General features: G+C 35.7%; 2 pseudogenes; both read right to left on the bottom strand.

Annotated features, from left to right (window-relative positions):
* Positions 1-4,598: 4,598 nt before the first annotated feature.
* On the bottom strand, positions 4,599-5,537 carry LOC140694294 (olfactory receptor 5M8-like; annotated as a pseudogene).
* Positions 5,538-14,401: 8,864 nt separating this feature from the next.
* LOC102534653 (olfactory receptor 5M5-like) lies at positions 14,402-15,382 on the bottom strand (annotated as a pseudogene).
* Between the last annotated feature and the right edge of the window lie 1,860 nt (positions 15,383-17,242).

The following is a 17,242-nucleotide window of genomic DNA, read 5'->3' as shown; positions in this document are numbered from 1 at the left end:
AATACATATGCCATACAGCAAGTCTAAAAGCTTTTCAACAAATGATCTGCATTCAGGTTGTGTTTGCAATTACACTGTGCCAGTAAGCTGGGGACTAAGGACAAAATTAAAAATTTAAGTATCTCAATACTTAGGGAAATAAAAAAAAATCTAGATAAGTTATATGTCAAAGAAATATCATAATCTAAATTTGGAAATGCTTGGAATTCTGTCTACATGCTGTCATATATACATATAGATACATAGGTTAGGAAAGACATTGATGATAACACAGGTAAAGTTCATTCTGAACACTGACAAATGGAATCCCACAAAGACAAAGTGAGTTTTTCATCAAACGTTCATCTCATATTTCCCAGTTCAGTCACCTACTGATGCATTATGTCTTCCAACATGTCCAGCTCATTTTCTGGAACCCAACAAGAGATTGTATTTGTTATTGTGGTTGATGGTGATGACAGTGGTAGTGGCGATGGGTTCGTGGTCATGGTGAAGAAGAGTTCAAAACAGAGAGGATAGAGGTATCTATGTATATATTGGATAACCAACTATTTTTGTGTTTTTTTGTTTTTAAAAATTTTAATTTATTTATATATATTTTGGGGATGGGGAGGTAATTTTGTTTGTTTTAATGGAAGTACTGGGAACTGAACCCAGGACCCCGTGCATGCTAAGCACCTGCTCTACCACTGAGCTATTACCTTCCCCCAGATAACCAACTATTAAGACAACAATAATGAACATATTAAAAGTGGGAACACACTGAAAGTGTTGCTGTAAGGTCAGAGAAATTACTCATCTGAGAATTAAAAGTTGTCAGCAAAAATATGCTTAACACAAAGTTCAATGCTTTTTAATCTTTAGAATACAAGTATGAAAATTTCATCCTCCCTGTAGAGGAGTCTGTGGTATGTAAATAAATAGTAACAGCTGTAGATGATTAATTTCCAGAAGAAAAACACATGGAATGTGACAGGAGAGACTGGTAACTCCCCACGACAATAACAGTGCCTGATAGAAAATAATCAACAAGTATACATAAATACATGAACGACTAGCTAGCATACTCTAATAACTAAATAACTAATCCCATTCCTGAGGGCTATGCCTTTGATGTAATCACCAGCCAAGTCCCCAGCATCTAGCACCGCCACATTGGAGGTTAGGTTGTAGCATGTGAATGTTGGCGGGACACAAATATTCAGTCTACAGCGTGACTTCCACTCAAGCTGCTGAAGGTAGTGAGCACAGCAGTAGCTCTTTTATTACCACTGCTGCATAGTATCCATTGTATGACTGTACTTCATTTATATATTCTTCTTATTTTTGAGAACTATTTAGAATGCACCCAGATGCAGCTATTACCAAATATATTTTTGCAAATATCTCTGTATGTCCACATTCATGCATTTCTACCTGGTAGAACTCTGGGTAGAGTTGCTGGTTTGCAGGATATGCATATATTGTGCTTAGCTGATACTGAGTTTTACAAACTGAGAAAAGTTTTACTAACTGGTTCTATCAATTATTTTCCGACCAGCACTATGTAAGTAGTCCTGTTGCTCCACAATCTCTCCAGTACTTAATATTGGAGGGGGTTTTTTTAATCTTTTTTTTTTTCCCTTTGCTGGGTGGTATGTGTAGGTACAGATATCTTGTAGTTTTAATCTGCATTTTCCTGATCACGAGTGAAGTTGAGCACATTGTGACATGTGACTTGGTTCTTTAAATGTGTTTTGTTGACAACTGTTCATAATTTGCTGTGCTTTTTGTCCTGCACTCTTATGGACTGATTCAGTAGTATTATAACATACTACCATAAATTAGAGCTAGATCACATCATAATTTCCAGCTCCACCTGTTACTTCCTGTATAATCTGTGGCAAGTCATTTAATGACTCTGTTTCAGGTTTTCTGAGTTTAATATTGAGACAATAACATCACATGTCTCAGTTGTTCTGATGACTATTGACAAAACATCTGTAAATATCTGGGAAAAAGTCTGTAAAGAGCTTTGAATATCATTCTGCACATAGTCGACACTATAAATGTGTTATCTATTGACCATCTTTCTCCCAAATTATGGCTAGATAGATTCCATGTTTAATCTTTCATTAATAAAATTTGGTAGGTTAACACCCACACTAACCTTAATAAACCTAAAGATACCCAATGTTTTTACTATCTTAAAAATACAAAGATCAAAGGAAAAAAAAAACTTAGCTACCATCACTTCCTCCTTCTTGATAATCTACTGTTTTCCAGGAAGTCAGTTATATCTTTTTGAACCCACAAATTATGTTATTATTGCTCTATGTAGTATGTATTTTTATGTGTGTGTGTGTGTGTGTGTGCACGTGCTCGTGTGTGTATGTATAGTCACCTATTTTTTCTCCTTGGAAGCTGGTTTTCCTGACAAACTCAGTTTTTCCTCAATTCTAAGCTGTCAGTTTTCTCTGAAGTTCTGGTTGTACATTGCAATCTATAGTCTCATAGTTTTAAAGTTAACCTTTATTGCTTTCAACTAGTAAGTGTATTTTTGCCATAATTTGCATCAAGTAATGCAAATATTTGAAGTTGAGTGTATCCACCTATGTTTTTTCTTATTTTCCCAAAACTTTGCAAGAACAGGAGCTTTCTCTGTGGAAATTCTTGGAGATCTGAGTGGCTGAGAGGTCACTCCTTTGACGTGTATTTGTGTATGTCTGTGCCAGTCCCATGCAGTGTTTCCTAAACTAGAAGCCCTTCAATTTTTTTTTCGAGCTTAGGATCTGACAGATCATGAAAGCAGTGTAAATCTAAACCTCAAATTGACAAAATAATTCAATTATTGTTTTAAATTTTCAGATGGGATTATTTTTAATGTCTCTATCAGTCAAAGCCTAAACAGACTGATTTGGTTTTGTTGTTCTCATGGACTCTGCTGGTGCAGAGATGGGAGCCCTTCAACAGCCCCAGGACCATGAGGGGTCTCTGTTCTCACTGCTCGCCTTGTGTGCACCTCATCACTGGCTTCTCATCTTCCCTGCAGGTGATTATCCTTAAAGCTCCAAGTCACCTTCAAGGGACCTGTTTGTGTCAGCACCCAGAAAACCCACACCTACAAGACTGGAAGAGCTGGTACTGGATTTGACTCTCTGTGGTCAGCTTGACATTTGAGCTGCAAGGCTTTTGTCTTTACAGGAAAAATAATTTCTGTTCACGTGGTTCCCATCGAAAATAAATATCATCTACTCTTCATATTCTGTGCAATCAAGTGGGGGTAAGGAAAAGGACCATAGAATTTACAAAGTGCTCTGCAAATGTGAGGTGACATTTTATTATAACTATGTTGCACACCTCATGGGTTGATTTACTAGTATTAGACGCATGTTCAATGCATTATCAAGTAACTGTATCTCTTCATTCAGACTTTTAAGAAATACAATTTGACCAATTAATATTTTTTCTTTGTTTTTCTTCATGAGTTCAAAGAGAATAGGCAGGAATATATCATGGGAAGATAAGCGTGCTTCCTGGGGGACCAAGGCTATGGTGTATTTCAGGCCAGAGTTGGGTTTAATGGAAGGAGAGCCAAGAATTGAGCTGCAGATGGGTTAAATGAGATGAGATTTGTGTTGTAGACTGGATGAGTTTTCTGGGGCTCAGAGAAGGGCACCCCAAGATGAACCACAGGTGCATACTGGTTACTTTGAAATAAAGTTACTTGAGAAATAGTTAGTGAAAAAAATTTTATTTAAAAAAACTCTGACCCTCCTCTTTTCCTCAAATGTTGGAAATAAATCTCCCACATAAAGGTATCCTCCATAGCAGGAGGATAGAGAGCATCTTTATCACCACAGTAAGGAATCCAGGTCTCAGAAAGCTGTCTAACAAACCTCGTGACTTCTTCATTACTTCAGTACCCTAGCACAAGTGCCTTGGTCTAGTTAAATCTTCACAAATAATGGTGTCTTATCTAAAAATGGTATGTAAACAGCTTGCTTTGGTCACTTTGAGTGTCTCTTTTTTTATGACAACTCTTTGCATATGAATTAAATTGTTTCATTATGTTTATCTTTCTTGTGTCCATTTAATTATTAGACCAGTCAAAAGAACTCAACTGAGGTAGGGGTAAATTTTCCCCACTCTGAAATTTCAAGTGCAATGCTGGTTTTCAGCTGTAAGGAAGGCACGTTTATTTAGTAAAGTTGTACAGAAGTGTTTTTTTTTAAAGTTATTGGCTACATGTTAAAGTGAATAATCCCCATTAAGAGACAGCTAAAACTGTATGATTAAACCTTCTAAAGATAAAATACAATTCTAGCTTTAATTTTTTTTCCCAAAGGGTGAATTGAATTTCTTACTGGCAATGATCCATCAATGTACAGGGCTTTACTTTTGGGTCTCAACAAGCAAAGTTTTCCCAGAGAATTCAAAATTCTTAACAGTTGATATTGATACTCAGATTCCTTTTAGTTAAATTTTCTCTATGGAAATTTCCCCCAGCCCTTCAAGAAAAGGATATGGATTTGGACAAATTACTTTTGTATTAAGACTTAAGAGAAGGTCATAAGACATATAAAATAAAAGTGTTTAACTAAAATTAGCACCCAAATTTATTTAGAAAGCAGTTTCCTGCTGAACAGTTCTCTTATCAGAGCTTCTTTCACATCCTTGTTTCTCAGACTGTAGATCATGGGATTCAACATGGGGATCACAGTGGTATAAAACACGGCCAACATTTTCCCCTGTGCCGCGGATTATTTTGAGGGCGATCTGAGGTACATGAAGAAAAGAGTTGCACAGAATATGGTGACAGCTGTCAGATGAGAGTCACAGGTAGAGAAAGCTGTGTGCCTTCCTTCTGAGGAACGAATCCTCAGGATAGCAGGAAAAATATAAAGGTAGGAAATCAGGATTATGAGGAGAGAAAAGGAAAGGTTACATCCAGCCACAGCAAACATTGATGTTTCTTTGTTGTAGGTGTCAGAACAAGCCAGCTTAATCAGTGGAGGGTCAGCACAGTAGAAGTGATTAATTTCACTGGGGCCACAGAAGATGAGGCTGTAGATCCACACGGTCTCCATCAGGCCAGTGAGTGCCCCATACACATAAGGCACTGTGATGAGGGAGGCGCACATGCTCCTGGACATTTTGCTGCCATAAAGCAGAGGGTTGCAGATGGCCATGTACCGATCCAAGGCCATCACAGCTAGGATATAGATCTCCACATGGACCAGGGCAATAAAGAAGTAACACTGCAACAGACAAGCAGAATAGGAGATGGTTTTCCTCTCTGGTAAGAAAATCTCCAGCATCTTTGGAGTCATGTTGGAAGAGAAGCACAGATCCACGAAGGACAAGTGGCTCAGGAAAAAGTACATGGGCATGTGAAGCCGTGCATGGACCCGGATGAGGACGATCATGCCAAGATTCCCTGCCACCGTGGTCATGTAAATGGCCAGAAACAGCACAAAGAAGAGAATCTGCAATTCCTGGCAACTGGTCAGTCCCAGGAGAAGGAACTCAGTAACTGAAGTGAAGTTTCTTCTCATAATTTTCTTCAATGGGAAATGAGAACTTTGGATCAACACAGGATTTTCTTAAGTGGCAAAAAAATCACAGAATCTTAGAACATTATTTTTTTCTCTGAATTTTTTGCTTTCATTTTCTATGACTTGTCTGTCCTAAGAGACCCCAGACATAGTGTTTTGATTAAAACTAGATCTAATTAACCACTAGCAAGTAAGCTCAAACTGACGCTGGGTGTCTGTCATTCGACTACTTCAATTGTTTTTCTTTGTTAATTTTTCTGTTATTTCTCTCTGTCTATTTATCTTTTTGGCTTTCACACTACATTTCTTACTCATTTCCACTTCTACTCTGTCTGTTCTTCACATTTTACTTAAGCTTACGTCAAATTTCTCATCCCAGATATAGCACTCAGTGCCAATAAACAAATGGACACTCACCACTTATCTAATTGAATTTACCAGATAACTTAATTAGAAGTCAAGAATATTATACCAAAATTTCTTTCTCTGATAACAATTATTTCTTCCAGGTCATGGCAGTTGAAATCATTTATTTTGTTTGTAATAAGGCACTAAGTGATAAATTAAAATATATACCTTAATTCACCTCTGTAAGATGTAAAATCTCAGTATTCTTATTTTACAATGACTAGGTGCTACTTGGGGGAGAAAATAAAAGAAAAGATAAATCTTTGAAAAGCTGAACAGTTGCAAACCTTTTGTCATGAATGGGAACCAATATAATGTACAGAAAAACTTTCAAAAGTCTTCTAACATTTTTCTAGTTAATTCAATAAACCAAAAAAGTTACTTTTTCAGTTGCAGGACCTGAATTAGACCATAGAAATTCCTTAGTCCAGCATGTTGCTTCCATTATGAGAACAGATTGAAGGGTCATGTGACAGGACAGACCCACAGGCTGGGATCTGAGCAGAGTCTAAACTAGAAGCAGTACCTCCCCCGTACCTGTATGAGTTTCAATCCTTGGATCCAGAGTTGGTTTTTATGGGGCAGCAGTTAAGAAACAAAGCAAAATCCAAGTAAACAAAGCAGACAACCACAGCAACTTCCCTTTTCTTTGGTTATTCTCAAGCTAGATTTGCTACCACCCAAGTAGGTCCCAGACAAGGAAAGGTAGCTAAAGAGAAATGTGCAATTTGTATCTGTCCCTTTATAATGCAGGCTTGCCCTCCTCTTCCACTTGTCTGCCTACCACTGGTTGAGATAGGGATGGAGTGCTAAGCCATCCTGGATCATCCGAATGGGATGGTGGAAAAAGCAGACTGAAGCTCCTAAAATCATGGCAGGCCTGAACTTCAGAATTTCATGTAAATGAGAATTGAACTTCTAACTTGTTTAAGTTATTTTCTTTCACTCTAGTGGGAATTGAAACTATTACACAACTAATGCAATCAGTGCTCAAGACTCCCACAAGGCTGACTGCTATACAAGCTAAATCTACATCAAGTGATAATTGCTAGTTAAAATTTAATTAATCCCTCAGAGTTTACACTCAAGGACCATGTTACGACTCACTTAAAATCTGTGATGACAATGCTTAGGTAGCCCAGAATTTAGCCTCTTGAGATCTTTCAAAATTGCCTTCAACCTCTTTTCTATCCATTCCATGCCATTTAGACATCCAAAATGTACACACACACACACACAATGCAATTCTATGGAATGCAGGTGAAAGATAATACTTGTTACAAAAAGAATAAAAAAATAAAATTTAAACATTAGACATTTATTCTCTAAATTCCCCTCTGCACCCTAACATGGGATTTTTCCCCTGGATGCTTTATAGTATTTGATTCCATATCTAATCCCAGCTTCATAACACATTTCCAGTTTCTCTTATTTTTCCTCCCTCCTATTTCTTATCTCTCTCTCTTATTCCCTGGAACCACCTCAAGAACTGCCTATTTCCTCTTCATATTATTCTAAGCAGTTCACATTTTGCCCCAGTGTATGTGTGTTGTTTTCCCTGCAGAATATCTCACTGTTTCTCATCTCCCAGCAGAGGACACTGAGACATCACATCGTACCCTCTTGTGTGTTTATACCCTATTCTTCAATCTTGCCTTCTTTACAAATGGTCTCCCAAAGTATCTTGGTGCTTTCCAAAATTTAAAAAATATATATTTTGTAGTGAAATATTTCTGATCACCTTAACACTGATATTCACCTCATAAAATCAACACGTAAGTCTTGGAACTGGCAAGATTTCATCTGAAAAATCACAACTGTGCTGCACATAAGCTCTATAATTGTGCAGACAACTTACCTCTGTAAGTCTCAGTGCTCTCACCTTGGAAATGTTGTCCCAGGGGTTTTCTTTAAGGATTTGAAAAGTTAGAATGTGTGTAAATATCTGACCATGTGTGAGGCAGAAAAAGCCACATGGAATTTTTAGTTTCTACCTTCCCTTTGTTTAGTATTTAGAAGAAATAAAAATTCTCAAATTATGAGCATTAGCACTTCCCATATAATTAACTCTAACCTTTCGATGTAGTTTTTAAACTATCTCTAACCATGGATTTATTCCTAGCAAATAAAAAATTGTATAAATACACTAGTTAAGCTAGTTCCTAACACACACAAAATGGACAGCCCTCCTTATAAAGATGTAAGGAAACCAATGGGCTTTCAAAAATTACAAATGAAGGAAATGGTTGCTTGTATTTATAAGGTTGACTCCTTTTCCCTATGGCATTTTGAAAAAAAAGTCAGGATGAAACAATCAATTCTGCCAATTAACAGTTCCTTGAAGATAGCCTTTTTTTTTTTTTTTTTAACCCTGAGAAGTTAGTGGAACTCAGCTCCTGCTCAGCAGTTTGGGAGACAAGGGTGATTCATGACCATACACTTTAGGACCTTGATAATCAGAAACTGCACAACACTAAATCTGTAAAGAAATGGGGTGCTAAAATGGCAATAAAAGTAAGAACAAATAGATAAGTGAATAATTTATTATTTTTTTCTAATACCAATCCCTCAATGGAAGGAAAAAGCTAGACATCTTGGAGAGAATTAAAAATGGTCTGCGAAGGAGACTGTTATTTGCTAGATTAACAATGGTGGCCATTTATGCAGTCACTGTCTACCTCGGTTAAAAGAAAGCATTGCTCTTCACAGAATTCTTGTCTCTCACGTTGAACATGTTAAAACATGTTGAATAATGAAAAGTTATATGACCCTCATGGCACTACTCAGGTTAGAGATTATTGATGGTTCCTATCTACACCAAATTAAGTCTAACTATGTTGACAAAGCTTCCCTTCACTCCTCATGTGATCCAGCTTACTATTTAGCCTCACCTCTTCTGGATTTTTTCATTAATTGGTGTCCCAGGCACAATCAAGCTATACTCCTTCCATCAGTTGCCTCTTTCTTTAGAAAATACTTTTGCACCCAACCTCTACCTTTTACAATTCTACACAACTTCCAAAGCCCAGCTCCATCGTCATCTCCTCTGGAAGAACTACCTTACAAGCCTTAACCAGAATTAATTTTTTCTTCCTCTGTATTCACAAAACAATTTTTTAAAATACATTAACTCTTTCTCTTACCTTAGCAAGTCTCATGGTAAAATAGTTGTGAGTTTTTTCAATGAATAAACATCACTCTTCATAGGCAGTATGCATATATTTAATCATTCTTAAAAACTACAGTGTCTTGCTTTTGATAAACATTAATGACTTTGTTTTAAGCTGAGTTAAATTAATATGTGACCACAAGCACATTAGGATATTTCTATTGATTGAGGTGTGAAATAAGAGGAAACTTGTCCCCAATATATTCTTGCCCAGGTGATACCGGCTGCCATTAAGTTCATTAAACAGAGTAAGTCTTCCAGGAAAAAATCCATTTTATTCTAATAGATCTCTCAATCCAAGGCCATCAAAATAAATACAAATTTTAAATATATTGCAATTCCAAAATCAATGGCTACCTTCACATGCATTCTGATTTGCTAAAATCAGGAAAATTCATTCAACAATTGAATTACCATTGGACATCTATTTGTAGAATGCAAGACAGATAAGATTTATAAACTGAGGAATTAAGGCTTCAGAACCAAAGATTTGCAGTTAGTCAATAATGTAGCTATAATTCTTGACTCTCATTTGAACATTCTTTGAAAATTCATATGATTTTATTCTGTTATTTAAATAAGGAATCACGTCCTATCAAGAAAGACAAATAAAAACATCATGTTTATAATATTTCATACATAAAAACATGATCAAATATGAACCTTTCAAATTTTTCATATAGTGATTCTTTATGCTTCTGGAAAAAAAAAGATCTATGTAGTAATTCAACTTTGGATTTCTTCATATTTTCAAATGTTGCAGTTCTCTTTGTACTTATTTGTCAGTTTTAAATAAGAGTCACAAACATATAAGAAAGATAGTGTTTTAATTTTCCTGTTGATTCTTTCCAGGAGGCATCATTACCTAGCCATGTTTATAAGATTCAAAAGCAGACAGTTTTCTCTGGCCTACAGAGATTTAAAGTATTGAAAATGTGTTTGTAAAAATGCTAATTTGAGGCTCCTGTATACTTCTAGGCATACACTGTAGTTCCAATATGGTCTCTGGTAAATAACAGTTTTATTTGGTCTGAGTAGCTACAAAGTGGCAAGCCACCATAACGATGCCCCACATTGCCAGCTCTGGAGAGAACAACTCTGATGGTAAACAAGTCTATACAGAACCACTTACACAGGCAACGGTGGCCACATCAGTGTGCCACGTTTTGGATTCAAAGCTATAACTACATGAAAAGCAGATGATTATGTGGATTTCATTATCACAGAGAGCAACGGGAACAAAATATTGAGTTAACAGGAATGTGATCATGTCATACAATTCAGGTAAGTTGGAGAAGGAAATGACCTTCTTAAATAAAAAGTTAACCAAGAAGTGTGAGGCTGGCAGCTTGGCAAAGAGACAACATGAGGGTGTGATCTCCAGATTTAGGCTTAACATTTTCATGATAAAGATATTACAAATAAATAGAAACAAGACAAAGATGACAAGCTGCAAAACTGGACAACTGGTCAACCATAGGAAACTAAACTCCTTCACTCTTGTCTGATTTATTCTGAACATTTCCAGATGAATTCTTCTGTTTAAAGAAATAAAAATAGATTTATTATGCATGAATAAAATATACACTTTTAAGATTCCATCAATGTGTTTCAAGTTTTCTAGTTCCCATCACTCTGCAAGACATATCACAATCTCCACTTTGTAAAAGTTGTCTATACTTCTATCTAGCTATCTATCATCTCTCTATTTTTTAGGGAGCACAGACTATTGTACCAGACTAAGCAATAGAGAAATAATTGCTTTCAAACATTACATCTGACCTTACGGCATTTACTACTGCACGGGGAACACAGATTTTTAGTTAAATAACCAAACTTTTAAGAGTATTATATCTTGAAAATGTTAAATGTAACAGTGGAGAAATACAGAAATCTGTGAGAGGAAAATGAGCCTCAAATAGGTGAAGTGATTTTTTAGTTAATAATAACAATGAGTTAGCTTTTACTGAAGGACAACTAAGTAACAGTCACTGTCCTAAGTATTTTAGGTATTAAACCATTTCTTCCACACAGCTTCCCTATACAAATGTATTACAGAGGAGAAAACTGAGGCAGAGAGAGGTTGACTAACCTCCTCAGGAAATCTGATTCCAGAGTTCACGCTTTTAACTATTAATTTAGCTGATAAATGATGGAGTCAGGATCTGATTACAAAGCTCACTTTATTCAACAAGCAGAATTTGCTTATAGATTATAAAATAGGTTTTCTTACAGTGGATTATATCATTCAGGGTGCATGCAGCTAGCAAATACCAGATCAACAGCATTTTTGGAAGACAAAAAAGGATAGTTTTATTCATGACATGGTTTTTCCCTTCAAAAAATACAGTGAAAAAGATGGTATTGTAAGAAAAATAATCAGTAACCTTTGAAACCAGATACATTTGGCTTTCCTTTGTAAGCTATATGATTTTGGGTTAATAATTAACCCGTAGTCTCTGTAGCCTCATTTTTAAAAGAGAAACTATAATATTGAGGTAATACTATTGGTGGCCATGTTAAGTGAGACAACATATATTAAAACAGTGCTTGATCTTTGGGAAGTATTAATTCTTTCTCTCTCCTTCATGTATGCATGTGTGAGTGTGAAATGTAAACATTCTTCAGATGTCCACTATTCAATATAAAATATATGATATATGAATAAAAATGTTAGACTTATAACATTACTATTCCCTGAAATATTCAATTATTTTTTAAATACACATAGATCAGTTTTCATTAGAAAAACTACCAATTAGAGTCATGATCTTTTAGATAGGTGGAAAGAAAAATATAAACTATAATATAACTATTGTTCCTTAGAAAAGTTTAGTAAATATTGTGTTTTTAAATTGTTCCATCATGACATTGCTTAGTTTGTTCAATAAATGCAGAATCCAACAGATTTACCTTTAAAAAGAGAAGAGCAAGGATGTAAGAGATAGTTTTAACATTCTTCATGAAAGACTTTATCATTAATAAGGGAATTTTCTAATTTTGGGGTATAAACCCAGGGTCTACTGAAATAATTCATTAATAGAAAAGGTACTTCATGAGCATATGTGTATTCTATGGCCAGCACAGCATAGTAGGAACTGAAAACCAGACTGTCTAATGCCAGCCACTCAATTCATGAAAGTACTTAGTGAAAAACCTCTTTTACCTGAAACTTGTGTGCGTGTGTGCAAAACCATGGGCTTCATGTTGTTAGTGTCGGTCATAAATACCAGTGACATGGGGCACTTGTATTTCTGAGCAGTACTGCTGGCTTGTAACTAATATGCTTCGAGTCGCTTATTGGTCCATTCAAAAAAAGTTTTCTTATATATGTAAAAATGGAGGCACTTTGTTTACTTTCAAAATGGACATTCATTTATGTTTTTTAACACTACAATAATTAGGGAACCTTTATTTGGTGTCAAGCCAAGCTAGGTGGTAAAGATAGAAACATGGACCTTGAGTTAACATTTCAAATAATTTTACACAACTTTATATGAGTGTGTGCTTAAAAGCAACATATCTCCAGATATTTCTTTAAGTAGAATCTGACAAACTATTAATTGAATGTTAAAAGTTACAAGAATAGCTACCTATTTGTGTTTTAACAGAATTTGAAGACAACCTGACTTTCAAAATAAATTTATTTAAATAATAAGCTCTAGCAGTAGAAAGGTGGAAATAATCATATGAGATAATATAGAATCAATAAATATGAGAATGTTATTCTGCAGGAAATGCTGAGCAAAAATAAGCTCTAAGAGAGAAAAGATGCTTTGAAATACACCTGAGAAAAATATGTCAGTTGGGAGACATTACAGTTCTGTGTCCTTTCCTTTTCCTTTGAAAGTAACATCTGACACTTGTTTTGGTCAGACCCTGCCTGGTCTGGTATAACATTGTACTGGGAGATATGCGTATGTTGGAGCAGGTGCACAAAAGATGAGCAAATTCTTGCCTTGTACATTCATAAGATGATCTTTAATTTACTCAAAATGAATTGATTCCTCTACGGCATCAGCCCTTTCATTTTCTTATACTCTAACACTTAGCAAATTGTATTGATTTTTATCTTTGCAGTTTCACAAAACTATACAATCCTAGTGCTCCTTGAAGTGTCCTTGGTACTTGGAGCAGAACTTGACTCATTGAAGGTAATTGACAAACATTCATCAACTTTGCCTATACAATGTAGCTTCAAAGTCACCTGAAATGTTAATATCTTAAAAAAATCAACTTGTATGTGCATCCTTTAGCATTAAAATACTTCCAGGTAAGTAATCATAATTAATTCTAAATTTGGATTCATGATAACTAGTTGTGACAAAAAAAATTGTGGGTAAAATCTGAGCTATGGGATAAATAGCAAATATCCATCACATCCTGGAAAATAGTTTAAAAGTCAGGGATGAAAGAAGGCACGAAAAGCTTAGTCTTTAGGAGACTGGAATGTTATTGATAAACTCTAAAGAAGCCAAAATTCCTTCTGAGGCAAGACCTAAATCTTTGTACCAGCCATTCTCTGCCTGCTTCAAGAGTTAATATCTGAAAAATAAATTATTTGAAGATTCTTGTTTCCTGTTAGGACTTAAGAGGAACACGTCTTATTGAAAATTACTGTCACAGGTAGAGGGAAATAAATGAATGTCAGTCATGGACACAAGGGTGTTATCCTAAGTTCTGTCTCCCAGAGGTGATGGCAGGTCAACAGCAGCTGTGGTCACATCCTCTAAACCATTAAATCAAAGCCCCTGCATAGTAAATGATACAGAATTAAAACCACTAAAAGTTAGCTCATGATAGTCAACATGTGTATTAACAATTTTGTGTATATAAGTATATGTATATGGTCATACCATACATTGATTTGTGGATATACAGAAACTTCCTGGAAATATAAGGAATTCTTAATAGTAATTTTGAGACGTGACAATGGAAGATCAGTGTAAGGCAGAGAAAAGGAAATATTTAACTCTTTCACCGTATATTCTTCTAGAGATTGAATGTTTTACTATGAGAATGTATAAATTTTATAATGTAAAATTAACCTATAAAGTTATAAATACCAAAGTATGTAAAGAAAGAGAAATGATCCCCCATATTGACACGTATAATGCCCAGTCTTTTACACACAATGCACTCACATGTTGCATGTAAAACTATAAGTCTTCTATACCTATGTCTTTACTGTTTTGTTGCTAGAATATAGATTTTCGTCATGGATTTAAAATTGACTTTTCTGTAAATGCAGTTAAAGTTGTATCCAGTTCTCATAAATATCTTTTATTTAATATTTAAAGAAAGATGCCCTGTAATTTTGCTTCAAAAGTACATTTCTTCTGATCAATTTCCAGAAAGATTGTTTCACATCCTTGTTCCTCAGACTATAAATGATGGGGTTCAACATAGGGCTTACAAAAGTGCAGAAAACAGCAATGATCTTGGACTGCTCCACTGACTTGTCCGTGGGAGGTCTAACATACATGCAGACATAAAACACAGTCACTGCCACCAGATGGGACCCACAGGTGGAAAAAGCTTTGTGCCTACCTTCAGCAGAATGCATATTCAGGATGGCAATAAGAATGAAGATGTAGGAGATGAGGATTATGAGAAGGGAGTTGGAGAGCTTAAATCCTGCCACCACAAACATGGAGGTCTCGTTAATGAACGTGTCAGAACAGGAGAGCCAGATAAGGGGTGGGTCAGTACAATAAAAATGACTAATGATACTGCAGCCACAGAAGGTCAAGCAGTGTGTCCACATGGTCTCCATCAGGCCACTAAGGAACCCATAGACATATGGACCAGCAATCAGGTGAATACAGACCCCTTTGGACAGCTTGCTGCTATAAAGCGAAGGTTACAGATGGCCATGTACCTATCATAATCCATTACAGCTAACATGTAATAGTCAGTAATCACCATGGCAATGAAAAAATAGCACTGGGCTTGACAATGAGTATAGGAAATGTTTTTTTTTCTCTAATAAGAAGTTCATCAACATCTTGAGAGTCACATTAGTGAAATAGCACAAATTCAAGCAGGACAGACTAGCAAGAAAGAAGTACATAGGGGTGTGGAGGTGATAATCTATCCTGATCAGGACCAGCATCCCAAGGACCCCCCCCCCAACAGTGATCAAGTAGATCACCAGCAACAGCACAAAAAGGATGGGCTGAAGATCTGGACGATCCATTAATCCCAAGAAAACAAATTCAATCACTAAGCTGGAATTTCTTCTGACCATTTTCTTAGGTGCCAGCATTGTTCACTTAGATGAATTAAAATCAATTAAGAAGTGAATGAGAAGTCCATCATATGCTTCTCATTCTCTCTCTTTTTCTTCTACTCTCAACTACTGTCACACATAGCAATTATTAGACAGAGTCAGGAGCTGTAGGAAGTAGGACTTTTAAGAAGATCATAGCCTGTAATATCTAGGTGTATAATGTGCGGATGTTTCCCAAAGAGGATGGCTCCTGTGACTCCAACTTGTTGGAGAAGGAGGGAATTATGATCTAAAGTTTATTTAAAGTCAATTGAACCACTAACTGCCACCTATGATTTAGTACAAAATTATGGGCTTTATCATTGATCCGAGGAACATTTTGAGACAAAACAGTAACATGTGATAGAAAACCCTTTTGCAGATCTTAACAGTGTGTGCATATTTAGAAGTCTGACCTTTGAGAATCGCACTCATTACTTGCTGTATTAGAGAGCTCCAAATTATAGAGATTTGAAGAAAATTCTGCAGGAGCTATTTTACTACTATATCCAAAAATACAGGAGATTGTGGTATTCTTATGTGAAAAGACCAAACATAAAGACTCCAGATTTGGAAATAACAAAGTCCTGTATGAATTACTCATGAAGGAATTTTCACTCAGAAGAGTTTGTGTGAATAAAGCAAGAGAAACTTGGATAGAGGAAAAGGGAAGTGGCCAAACTTAGACCACAGTTTTCTTCAGTTATTAATTAATTTATTTGTTTTTCATTTATCCCAGAAAAAGTTTAAGGAGTTTACAGCATACAAAAACAGTTGGCAAATTTGAGCTGTTGGTGGAACACAAATTTGACTCTAAATTTTCTGAGAGCACATACAAATAGTTCAACCATCTTCATTACAGAATTATAATGCCCAGAAGTTATAAAAAGAAACTAATCTGGGGGAGGGTATAGCTCAGGTAGTAGAGCACATGCTTAGTATGCATGAGGTTCTGGGTTCAAGCCCCAGTACTTTCTCTAAGAATAAACACATAAACCTAATTATCTCAACCCACCCCACCCCCAAAAAAAGGAAAAGAAAAGAAACTAATCAAGAGAGAGAATTATCCTTAGTATAAAGTTTAGGTGCCACTAATTATAATGAAAAGATTACACTTTCAGATAAAATTATCATTCCAGATAATATTGATTATAATGAAAGAATAGACTGAGAAATTCTTGTGCCAGGAGTCTGGAGAATAAATTTTCATTATGGATCCTCAGTGGGTTCATGTGTTATTTTATAAGTGATACAATAAATAAGATAAGTAATCACAACTGGAATGCCTAAGGGACCAATTAGAGAATAAGTGTGTGAAGTAGGTTGGGTATAAGAGTGACTGAAGGAAACTAGAGGGCTGTTCCAGACTAAAGAGTCAGCAGACACAAAGGCCAGTTGACTTTTACCTGAATGGTAATGTTGGCCCTGTGTTCCAAGATCTTACGCATCCAATTTTAAATAGATATCAGAATTCATTATTATTATTTTTATGTGAAACTTATCAAATATAGTGCTGGCAAATAATTCAAGTTTTAAACCTATCTTTAACCAGAGCATAACAAAAGAAATCTCTAGGCTTGATCCACTGAGATTCAAATAACAATTCATCAATTATATTTGCAGTATCTAAACTGTTCCTAGAGATTGAACCAAGTACCCTCAGAAGTTACCTACTTTGATCTTGTAATATTTTTATGATCTTGTATGAGTTCATCATTACAATAAGATAATCTTTGTACATAAAGAACAGTCAACACTATATGTGTGCAAATCACTTTGCCAGGGAATTAAAAATAACTAGTAACAGTGCTTGACTTGAAACATCAGGTTGGTGCCTTCATGGTGAAGGAGATATAT

Source organism: Vicugna pacos, unplaced genomic scaffold (genome assembly GCF_048564905.1).
Source record: "Vicugna pacos unplaced genomic scaffold, VicPac4 scaffold_21, whole genome shotgun sequence".
Taxonomy (NCBI): Eukaryota; Metazoa; Chordata; class Mammalia; order Artiodactyla; family Camelidae; genus Vicugna; species Vicugna pacos.
Note: the sequence above shows the minus strand (reverse complement) of the source record. Positions and strands in the feature narration are given on the sequence as shown.